Genomic DNA, 12,643 nt, shown 5'->3' on the forward strand with positions numbered 1-12,643 from the left:
CAAGGCAGGTTTGCCAAATTCCACTGGATGCATCTGGTTTGGAAAACACGTCAGCTGCAGCAAACTGCAACACAATTTCTTCTTGTGTAGGTGATTATTATTATCTCTTTACACCCTTGTTCGGATTACATGAAGGCGCACGTATCTGTCCATTTAATTTGTACACAGTCACTTGGAAGTTAATTCATTCAGTGGGCTCAGAAAATTTTGTAATCACACCAAGTGATTCCATGTGCTTCAGTTTTGTTTTGTTTTGTGTTCATTTTTCAGCCCAACTACACCCTTTCTACAAGGTTCAACTATTGGCTGTGAATTTTCTAACAATCTGATGCTATATTCACCGGGCAAACAACCAAGACCAAATCACTATATTTGCTATTTTTAGCTGAAGTTTCTCTGATTCTGTCGGGTGTACGAAGCTCAACATCATTTACAGCTGAAAATCCTTGTTTCACATTTCTTAAGTGCCAGCATTGATCGGTCATCATCAGAATAACCATAAAAAGGCCTGATGTTCCTGTGCTTGACATTTCACTGTTATCATACGCTGGCATATCACTAACATGGGACTAAAATCATATTACAGAGGGAGACCATTTGGCACACTGTTGCTATGGTAGTGCTAACTTGGCAACTGAAGCTATTTACTCTAATTCCATTTCCCTACCCTTTCCCTGATTCATTTTATTTTCTTCCTTTTCAAATACTTATTCATTCTGTTTAATTATAGTCTCAGCAGCAGCAACCACTTGTGGTGAAGCATTTCATGTTCATGTTCTAATAACCCTCTGTGTCAAAAAATTTCTTCCAACTCCCCCCTTTGTTCTTCTCGTGATAATCCTGAGTCAATGCTTCCTAACATCGGCCAGAATCACTGAGGAGAATTCACCTCTTAGTGTCTTGCAACGCGAGCTGTGTTGGAAGGTGTCTCTTTGTGGCAGCAATGTGACATTAGTCACTTTTCTGACACAGCAGCCCATGGGTTAGAACAAGCGTGTGGAAATGGGTTAGAACATGACAGCATCACAGAGCACCCTACATCCCTTTCCCCAACTTTTTCAAGCACCAACACAGCTACACACATCCTAGAGGATGCAGTTAGTGAGCTTGAGGCGGTAGCATGGTTTAAGTCACTGCTGAACACTTGTAAAGAGTTTATTTACAATTGGTTTCTCTGTGATATTGGTAGCAATGTATTAGCTGTTTGTCTCCTAACAGAAACATTTCCTCCATTGTCTGATCTGAAAAATCTATGCTAAATAAATGTAAGAAAGCAGGAAAAATCTATGCTAAATAGCAAAATAGTAGAAATCCGTATAAATAAATTAACTAAAAAAAATGTGTCCCTTTAACTTTGAGTTACCTTTAAAGTTTGGTCTGAATGAGCACGAGAAACACTGGACAGTACTTCCGTCAAATATCAAGAGATTCAGCGATGCACCTAAAGCTAATCATTAGCATATGGCATACATGTTAGATGGTCTAGCACTTAGGATCATAGGGACATAGGAGTAGGCCATTCAGCCCCTCGGTCCTGTGCCACCATTCAATTAGATCATGGTTGATCTGTATCTTAACTCCATTTACCTGCCTTGATTCCATATCCCTTGCCTAACAAAAATCTACCAATCTTAGTTTTGAAATTTTCAATTGACATAGCCTCAACAGCTTTTAGGGGGAGCGAGTTCCAGATTTCCACTATCCTTTGTGTGAAGAAGTGCTTCCTGACATTACCCCTGAAAGGTCTAGCTCTAATTTTAAGGTTATGCACCCTTGTTCTGGTCTCCCCCACCAGAGGAAATTGTTTCTCTCTATCTACCCTATCAACTCCTTTAATCATTTTATACATCTTAATTAGATTTAAACATCTAATTAATGAGCAAGAATGAATAAAGCAGGCGTACAGTCCAATTGCAGTCATGAACCTGGTGAGTTTTCAGTGAGATCTGTGTGGGAACCAGCTTCTTGCTACTTGCACACCCAAATCACACCAGTGGTACCAAACAGTTGGGCAGAAAATGTAACCTCATGTCAGGTCTGGGTGAATAACATGTTCCTTGTCTTTTTGCCCTAGCAAGACCAGAATCTTAGATAAAATTTTTAGTCAGTGTTTTGCAAGGGCCAATCTCTTGCAATTTACTTTCCACGGAGATCTATTACAAGCCCACAGACTACCACAATCATCTGGATTATGCTTGAACCCACCCTTCTTCCTGTAAACATTACTTTCTCCCAGTTTCCCATCTCAGTCTCCACCATGTCTGCTCTGATGAATTCACTTTCTGCATCAGAGCTTCTGAAATTACTTTTTCTCAGCCAAGGTTTCTGCTCAACAGTAGTTGACAAGATCCATGTCCATCCCAATTCCAAGATCCATGTCCATCCCAATTCCAAGATCCTTGTCCATCCCAATTACAAGATCCATGTCCATCCCAATTCCAAGATCCATGTCCATCCCAATTCCAAGATCCTTGTCCATCCCAATTCCAAGATCCTTGTCCATCCCAATTACAAGATCCATGTCCATCCCAATTCCAAGATCCTTGTCCATCCCAATTCCAAGATCCTTGTCCATCCCAATTTCAAGATCCTTGTCCATCCCAATTCCAAGATCCATGTCCATCCCAATTACAAGATCCTTGTCCATCCCAATTACAAGATCCTTGTCCATCCCAATTCCAAGATCCTTGTCCATCCCAATTCCAAGATCCTTGTCCATCCCAATTCCAAGATCCATGTCCATCCCAATTCCAAGATCCTTGTCCATCCCAATTACAAGATCCATGTCCATCCCAATTCCAAGATCCTTGTCCATCCCAATTCCAAGATCCTTGTCCATCCCAATTTCAAGATCCTTGTCCATCCCAATTCCAAGATCCATGTCCATCCCAATTCCAAGATCCATGTCCATCCCAATTCCAAGATCCTTGTCCATCCCAATTTCAAGATCCTTGTCCATCCCAATTCCAAGATCCATGTCCATCCCAATTCCAAGATCCATGTCCATCCCAATTCCAAGATCCATGTCCATCCCAATTCCAAGGCCTTTGTATTCACCCCTTCCCCCTTCTCACCAGCCTTCATATTTGCCAAATCATCTTCTGCCATTTCCTCCACTTACAACATGATCCTAGCACTAAGCAAATCTTCCTCTCCACTCCCTTCCCCTCTCCACTTTCTACTGGGACCATTCCCTTCAGGATTCCTTTGTTCATTTGTCGACTTCCAGCCGCCCTTCACCTGTCACTTTCTTGTGCAACTGCAGAAGATGCAACACCTCTTCATTGACTTCTTCCCACACCATTATCCAGGGCCTCAAACACACCTTCCATGTGAGACACCAATTTACACATACTTCCTCTAATCTAGTATACTTCACTCACTGCTCACGGTGCAATTAGGTGACAGCTTTTCCAAACATTTCTGTTTTTCCACCAATTCTTATTTTGACTTTTCATAATACGGTTATCATTTGCACCCAGTATCATACATTAACTGGTAATTAGCAGGTGTCTTAAAAGTTCTAAAAGTTTTATTCTCCTTCCAACTTCAGTTGGATTATAATTAATCTTAATATAGTTCATATCTACTGCTAATTAACTCCCAGAAACCACCACCAATCCACCATTTTAATCTTATCATTGGTCAACATCTCTGATGGTATGTCTATTTTACCTGCCCTGCAGTGAGCTGCCCCTTTTTGCTTTCCCTTAAATCAGATATATTTTCCTCATATTCTACCTCCAGTCCCTTTCCAGACCCCTCTTTTCATCAGCCAACAACCTCCTTCCTCCCAGTTCAGAACCCTTTTGTTCATTGTCATTTAAATGAAAAATAATTTTTCTTCATCAGCAACTTTTGCCTGAAAAAGTTATTTTTGGTTACCAGAGCCATTATCTGGTTCCAAATCTTCCTTTCCATCTTAGCTGCCCACACCCGGTTGACATATGATTCTGGGCAATCTTTAAATACATGACCCTCTTCTAGCATAGGTTCCATTTCTTCAGCACACTGCTGTTGAGGTTTGTTTCCCACTCATCTAACTTCATGTCAGAACATCAAACTGCCAAATGACCTACTTGTCCACAATTCTAACACAGCTTTGACATTCCAAACCATGAAACAAAACCCCTAACAGTGCCTAAACTGATATTAGTCAGAAGGTGCCTGACCGTGACCCCTCAGGATCAGGCGCAATCGAATTTTCCATTTTCTTGCCCTGTACCATATTCTGTCCACATCAGCAACCTGTGACAACATGAGAATGTATGGACAGATGTATTGAATTTGCACACCTAATATCCACGCCTGGTGTGTGAACTTCTGCACTGGGAGGATGAGTTCAGAAAATGTGCTCTAATATCTTCAGCTGTGTTTCAATGTCATAGACATATACAGCTTCATTGTATAGTTACATTTTTTATTTCCCTGTCTGACAGAGTTACCACCGGGAATAGTTCTTCATGCTTTTTTCATTAAAATCATCCCAGAGCAGTCTCAGGAAATTCTTAGCAGCTGAGCATTTTTGAAGCTTAATTCAAAATGCCCATATCTCCTCGAGGCTTAATTATATGGATTAAACCATACAGTCCTAATGTGAGTGCTTTTTGCACAATTTGTGGAAGTCAAGTCTAATAAGCATAGTGGTATAGTTAGTCAGTCCAGAGTTATCCCAGTCTGTCATGGCTGCTCCCCTCAGCCAAAAAGTTCATCACATTTTTCTAAAATGCTGTCTATTAGCACTTCCAGGTCTCTGTCAGTGAAACAGACTTTCCTACATTTTTATGATGCCATTTTTCAAGTTTTGCACAATTGTAGGCTGAGGTATGAAAGGAGCATTATGGCAGGTGTGTTGTGCTTAGCGAGTTCTCTTTTATACCCACTAGCAAATTCAAACATGCAGAATTACATGGACCAAAATTACACGCACCTATCATTTTGATTGGGGTTTATTAAATTCTACAACATATAGGCAATGCAGCCTTTATTTGCAAGAAGAGGAAAATATGGCCCTAAATCTATTACTCAGCAATCTTTCACTAGCATTTCCGAAGAAATAGCTGGTGGATAGAGTGTTCATAAGAATTGAAGTACAATTTAGAGAATACATTAAGAGGAAGCAAACATTATACACCTCTCCTTTGTATGTTCATTCTGGATCTTCTTATCTGTTGACAAATTCCCCCAACTTCTGCCCACATTAGGACTGGAAGAGACTTTCCCCTCATGTCACCTTCCCACATTATTTACACAGAAAATTCTTATCCTTACAATGTGATGGACAGTCTTTGTTCTCTTCTGATTTACTTGTGTGCATATACGTTTATACTCCAGTGGTGGTCTTATATTGATTTTATAAAGCAGTCTTGAAAAACGCGCATAGAATGCAATTTATAGTTGGTTGTCTTTTTCCCCCAACTTGTCCAAAATACTTTGTTAAATTTCAAACAGAATTTATAAAGAACTACTGGATAAGACAAGAATAGTTGATAAGGTACAATCAGTGGATTTGATTTTTATACCTCTGTACATAGCCTTGGGAGAACTGTCTAAAAAAAAGAGTAAAATCTCTTTAATATCTAGAATGCAATAGTATCATTGAGACAAATAAAAGTAATACTGCTGGAAGCACGTAGCATTTCCACAGAGTTTACAATCTGTTAGCTCTATTTGCCAAAAAGCAATGAAGGATAAAAAGCAGAAATGCAAACAGAACTCCTTAGAGAATAGCAATACCTGTCCTGTGCCCTGCTACTTGGGTTGCACATCATTAATTTTTAGTGTTATGGAATTATTTTTCACCAGTCGGTAGGAAAAACAAGATGAATATTTCACAATTTCACAATATGAACAGTGTACTAACTCAAAAAAAGGACAAGAAAATTAATGAAGAGCAAATTAAAATGTGGTAATCATTCATTACTTTTAATCCATCACTCCTTTTCTTTTGCCACATAAAATGCACTTTAGATCTTGCAAAATGTGATTCAATATGTGAACTGAATAATATTAACTTCAATGCACCGCAGATTTTGTTATAGCTCTCTACATAATTTAATACAAGATTTAAAAATCCATGGCAACCAGACATTCATACTTATTCAGGTTTCAGTACAGCTGCCAAATTACTGCTGAAATCATTAACAATGACCCGTGGAAAAGGATAAAGCTTCTGTAACTTAAAGAAAGGAAAATTATAATTAACCCTTCAAATGTTGAATTGTGAATTTCCTTAGAGTCTGCAAATGTCTTAGATTAAGTAACATCTCAACTGTTCTACCCAATAATGAACAAGTCAAGTGAAAAAGATTCTCTGTGTTAGCTTTCTAGTTATAGTCCAAACTCTTCTCATGAAAATGATCTGGTAACGGTCCTGTAGGTGACTATATTCCTTAAAATCTTAAACCGATTACAATAAATTGTTTACTGGAATCTATGTAAGCTTCCCACTATTTCTTCTATTGATCCACAAGGATAAATATGAATTTCTAGGGTCAACTGCTGCCCAAATTTATTTACAATTAAATAATTTATAGAAGCAAAGATATAGATAGTTATTATATAGCAAAGATGTCCAAGCTATTGTCTCCACCGCCGTAAATAGATGTATACCATAGAGGATTCAGGGCCACATACGGCAGTGGAAATTGGTTATGGCCCATTTTCATGGAATCGTGCATTGAGCGGTCGACCAATGGTTCGTACAGGGACAGCTGCATGCCACTCAATAAAAACTCAAAAATCTGCTTTACTATTGCAGGTTCCTCCTAAACCTACAAAAATCTTCCAACCGGATGCCAATATCTCCACAACCCCCCCCCCCACATAGTCTCCTTTTAAGTGCTCCATGGTGGACCCATTGGATTTCACGCCCCTCCCACAAAACGGTGAGCTTTCTGTCAGCACTCTTTGATCGCTGTCAGCTCACTGAAAGTATTGTTATGAGGCCTGACCATGAGAAAGTTGTGACCTTCTTGCTGCTCTCATTGGGTGGACAGTGTGATCACTCTTCCCACCATCCGGTGTGCATCCAACACGGAAATTGCGCTGTGATCTTTTATTGTTTTTTCCACTTGATCAATTAAGAAGGATTTCCACTGCAAATATATAACTGTATTTTATTACCATTACTTATTTGTTTTTTTATCAGTCATTAAATAAACTCACTTAATGGTTTTAAACTTAAAATGAGGTCTGAAAGTATGATGCTGTATTTGCTTACCAAAGATGAGAAAGATCTCATGAAGGCCTAGGATCAATTCATTAGTCAAAATAATTAATAGATATGGTTTTCTGTTTCGTTACCTTGGGCACATTACTGAAAGCTAACTTACATTTCAAGGCTAGGCTAGAAACTTGCAAGCCTATGAGGAGTTGGGACTCATCCATGGAAGTGATCGATGGTATAAGGCTAAAATGATCTACAGCAGAAGGGTAGGAAAGACCCAAAAATGTAACAGTACCCAGCCTATTTATTTTGATTTAAAGTTATTTTCTTCTAGACTAAGAAGCTACAAATATGAAAATGTCCTCTTTCAGATCATTTTCATACAGGGTTATGAACTTTGACAGCACAGGGACCTGGAAATCGCTGCTGACAATAACTACTAGGCTGGTGACAACTATGCAGGCAGGGCAGCAATTTTGCGAGTTCCTGAACTTGCACATTTCCTACCAGCTGAACATTGCACTGAAAACTCCTGGAAATATTCCATGGCTGGCATACGGTTTCTCTCACATGACTGTGCATTCACCTCATTATTAATTCAAATATGATCACGAGTAGCTATACAAAACCCTGGTTAGACCGCACTTGGAGTACTGTGAGCAGTTCTGGGCACCGTACCTTCGGAAAGACATATTGGCCTACGAGGGAGTGCAGCATAGGTTTACTAGAATGATACCCGGACTTCAAGGGTTAAGTTACGCGGAGAGATTACACAAATTGGGGTTGTATTCTCTGGAGTTCAGAAGGTTAAGGGGTGATCTGATCGAAGTTTATAAGATATTAAGGGGAACGGATAGGGTGGATAGAGAGAAACTATTTCCGCTGGTTGGGGATTCTAGGAGTAGGGGGCACAGGCTAAAAATTAGAGCCAGACCTTTCAGGAGTGAGATTAGAAAACATTTCTACACACAAAGGGTGGTAGAAGTTTGGAACTCTCTTCCGCAAACAGGAATTGATACTAGCTCAATTGCTAAATTTAAATGTGAGATAGATAGCTTTTTGGCAATCAAAGGTATTAAGGGATATGGGCCAAAGGCGGGTATATGGAGTTAGATCACAGATCAGCCATGATCTTATTAAATTCCGGAGCAGGCATGAGGGGCTGAATGGCCTACTCCTGTTCCTATGTTCCTATGTTCCTACGACTTAAGGGAGGAGCTTGCAGTTTTCCAGTTTTCAGCAGACATGCAGGGTGCTAATCTTGTCCATTTAAAATTTGACGTTAAAGGCCAGCCAGGTTTTTACTTGTCATGAACTGAAATTTAACATCAGCAGTGTACATTTGTTTTGGCTGCCAGATACTTATAAACTATGAAGATTGCTTTCACTTGATTTAATTGAAAAGTACGAACAGGAACAAAGAAGTGCTGCCAGGGATTTCAGATGTCACCAAGGAAAAAACTGTCCACATCTGCCACGCACTCTACCTACAGTTTTAGGCACGGCCACCTGAGAACGTGGGAGGAGCATTGCCTCTGCAGACTCAGGTTCAGCAGGGTTGCAGTTATATACCTGTACCATCTGCTTCAAGGAGACCTGCAGCCAACTCCTTACGTAAGGTTGGTGCTGCCAGTTGTTGTCAAAGTGACCATGGCCTCAAAGTTTATGTATTTGGCCCCTTCAAGGGAAGCACAGGTGGCAACTGCAGTATCAGCTAGTTGGTTGCTCACAGATATATCAAATAGATGACTGAGCCATTATTCAGCAGGGCCAACACCTTCATCTCTTTTCCCATTGACCATTAATAACTGAGGCTGCCCAATTTCACTGAATATCCTGGACACAGACCCCCATTTGGCCATCCACGCCCTTAGGCACAATGCAATAATCTACATGAACAGAAAGGGGTTCTACTCCATCATTGTGAAATTGGTCAGTGACTGCTAATACCATTAATAGTATTGCAGGTCAATGGCCACTTCCTGAACAGTACACACAATAGCCCTGAATTTTTATGGACGTTCACCTCATTTCTAGTCGTAACTTCAGCAGGAGATCAGTGGGACCTCAGGAGAAACAGTGTAAAAAGCTGAAAACAGCCATTTACACCAGGGTTCTGCCAATACCCCACAATCAGGAGAACCCCTGCGGAAATCCAGGGTTAATGCATGAGTCAGTCGTTTGTTCCAGACATATCTGAAGGTGAAGGGTGACTCGAAGAATTGCTCCTCGACATTCCTGACTAAGGACAGCCTTATAGCAGCCATGCACGAATGCAGATAACACAAGGCCCGTGCAGCTACCAAAATAATTATAGAACATATATTACTGGCATCTGGAAGCAGTGCTTCATATGTCTCGACGTGTTACAGTACAGAAAATAATCAAAACGGCTAATGGAATGCTGGCCTTTATATCTAGAGGACTAATATACAAGGGGGTAGAAGTTATGCTACAGCAATACAAAGCCCTGGTTAGACCACAATTACTGTGTTCAATTCTGGGCACCACACCTTAGGAAGGATATATTGGCCTTGGAGGGAGTGCAGTGTGGATTTACTAGAATGATACCTGGACTCCAAAGGTTAAATTACGAGGAGAGATTACACAAACTAGGGTTGTATTCCTTGGAATTTAGAAGATTAAGGGGTGATTTGATCGAAGTTTTCAAGATATTAAGGGGAACTGATAGGGTAGATAGAGAGAGACTATTTCCGCTGGTTGGGGAGTCTAGGACTAGGGGACATAGCCTAAAAATTAGAGCCATGACTTTCAGGAGTGAAGTTAGGAAACGCTTCTACACGCAAAGGGTGGTAGAAATTTGGAACTCTCTTCCGCAAAAGGCAGTTGATGCTAGCTCAATTGTTAATTTTAAATCTGAGATTGATAGATTTTTGTTAACCAAAGGCATTAAGGGTAGATGGAATTAGGTCACAGATCAGCCATGATCTCATTGAATGGTGGAACAGGCTCGAGGGACTAAATGGCCTACTCCTGTTCCTATGTTCTATGTTCTATGCTCCCAGCCAGGGTAGCCAAGATTATTGTGATCTGCTGCATGTTCCACAGGTTGCTATACAAAGAGACCTAACAATGGAGCAGGCGGCAAACCCGGTATCGATACCAGAGCAGATGTAGGCACTGACCAAGAGGATGTAGCTATTGAAAAAACAGTACAGCCAGGGAAACTAGTGAGCTAGGTGCTTATTTAAGATGAATTCCCCAAACTAAGTGCCTGAGCTTCCCCTATAAGAAACACTGCTGTTGACATGGCACCAAATGAAGTCATTTGAAGTACCTTTTGTAATACTGTCCGTTTGCACTTCCTCAACATTGATAGCTTTTGTTTGCTGTGCTGTTACATTATTTTATACAATTCAAAACAGACTCTTTTGAACAAGATTCAAATACAATGCAATAATTTAGTAACCTACTTTGCCATGTGTACGATTTTAGCGTCTTTCCCATGGTACTTCACCTTAGTGCTGATGTGTTCTATGGATCCTCTAATCCTAGCCTGTGACTTTCTTCTAAGTGATTCCCTTAACCGTGCTGGCTGTCTGGGTTTCAGTGGGAGCTGTTTGGGACTAAGGTAGCCTGTTACGTCTTGTGCTGGTTCCTGAGATGGGTTTGCAGTTGATTCAGCCATACCCGCTGTTGTTCTGGCTGACTGGTGTACCCACACTCTGACAGTGGTAGAGGGGTGTGGTTGGCTGGAGGTGGCATTGCACTGAGAGATAGCAGCCAAATTGTACCTATTCCAGCCATGCTCCAGCTGCTGGGCACTCCCTCTACTGATCTGTATGGGATCAGACCTGAATGCAGCAATGAATTCTGTGAATCCCTGCCTCTAGGTTTTCTCCATCTGATCCTGCAGCAGAGAGATACTCCAACTGGGCTTCAGACCAGTGCCAATGAGGACTCCATTGCAGATTCCCCGGAGTTGTTATGCATATGGTTTAATGCTGGCTCCAAGAGACATTTTCAAACAGTGCTTACATTGCAACATGTGATGTTTTTGCGGTTGAGTCTATACCCCTGTATCAGTGAGTGAATAGGGAAACAAGGTGCTTGGAAAGTGTTTCTGCAGTCAATTTCCCTGTAATTTTGGTAGCATTGATTCTGCTGCTTCTCTCATAAAATAAACATTCTCACCATGGTCACATCTGGAAAACACAGAGATTAAAACTACCCTGAAACTTAGAGTTAGCTCTATCATTCATTCCATTTCCTCCTCAATACACCTACGTTCTCACTTCCACTATAAAAACCAATTCAAATATTTATTTTAGTGGAGCAGACAGATGGTGGGCAGTTCAATGCAGAGAAATATGCACTACAGTTTGGGAAAAAGAACAGTGAAAGGAAGGACAGTGGCCCAGAAGGCCATTCCTACTGTTGCAGGCCTCTTAGGCCTGTCACAGTGGCTGGATCTCCAACTACTGATTCTGGGTGTGCGTTCATACCAGGGCAGCCTTGCACCAGCAGTGTATCAGGGCCATGCTAATGATCTGACCCTCAAATGCAGGTGGATTCAGGTTCTGCACCGGGCAGAGGGGAAAGGGGATTTTGGGTTCATTTTTTTAATACGGTGGGTTATTAGAACATACCATATTACCATAGTATCTACTGAGGCAGAGACTATGGGGCAGATTTTGCTGCAATTGTGCTTGGGTGCAATAGGTTGCCTGGGCATAACACACCTTAGAAACTCAGATGAGGAGGATTGCATTTGTGTGACAGACACCACCTGATTTTCTGTCTGTTTAAATTAATGGATGGAAAATTATTGGCTCCGTTACGGGCATGTGATCCTCCCCACCTGATCCTGATGATCCTTTATGTCCCAGTGCAATAAGAGGAAAATTTGCCCTCATAGCCTCATTGAAAGTGGATTTGGAGAGGTGTTTACAATTGAAGAAAATAAAAAATACGGAGAAAAAGCAGACAATAGGTTTAGAGCAGAACTTGAAGAGTTAGCATGGGCACAGATAGTCTCCTCCTGTGTTGAAATTTCTGTGATTCTTTGTCTTGTCCACATCTCCAGCAGGTGTTTATCTAGAGCAGTCCTATTGCATAGTCTGTAGGAGGAATGAATAAATTCTATTTACAGTTCTGTATGCCATTAAACAAACATGAGCGTCTGGCATGGTCGAGCAAGCGTGGAGTTTTGCAGATCATCATTTATCAGTTAGGTAGCTGGAGCACTTTATGCTTTGGCTCCATGTATTAGATATGTGTGGGTGATTCATGAAGTTTAAGCCAAGGAATAAATGTTAAAACAAAACGATGAGGTTTATTATGGGAAATATGTGAGAATTTTAGATACAGTCAGGACTGTCCAGCCCTGAGGGAAAATATAGTTGAAATATCCAAAAACGTAGTGGGCAGATAAGCTGTTTCTTTTACAATTCCATAGTAACATTAATTGTATTAAAAGAGTGCATTAATTCCACTATTCACTACCTCTCCCAG

The sequence above is a fragment of the Heptranchias perlo genome, chromosome 5 (genome assembly GCF_035084215.1).
Source record: "Heptranchias perlo isolate sHepPer1 chromosome 5, sHepPer1.hap1, whole genome shotgun sequence".
Classification (NCBI taxonomy): domain Eukaryota; kingdom Metazoa; phylum Chordata; class Chondrichthyes; order Hexanchiformes; family Hexanchidae; genus Heptranchias; species Heptranchias perlo.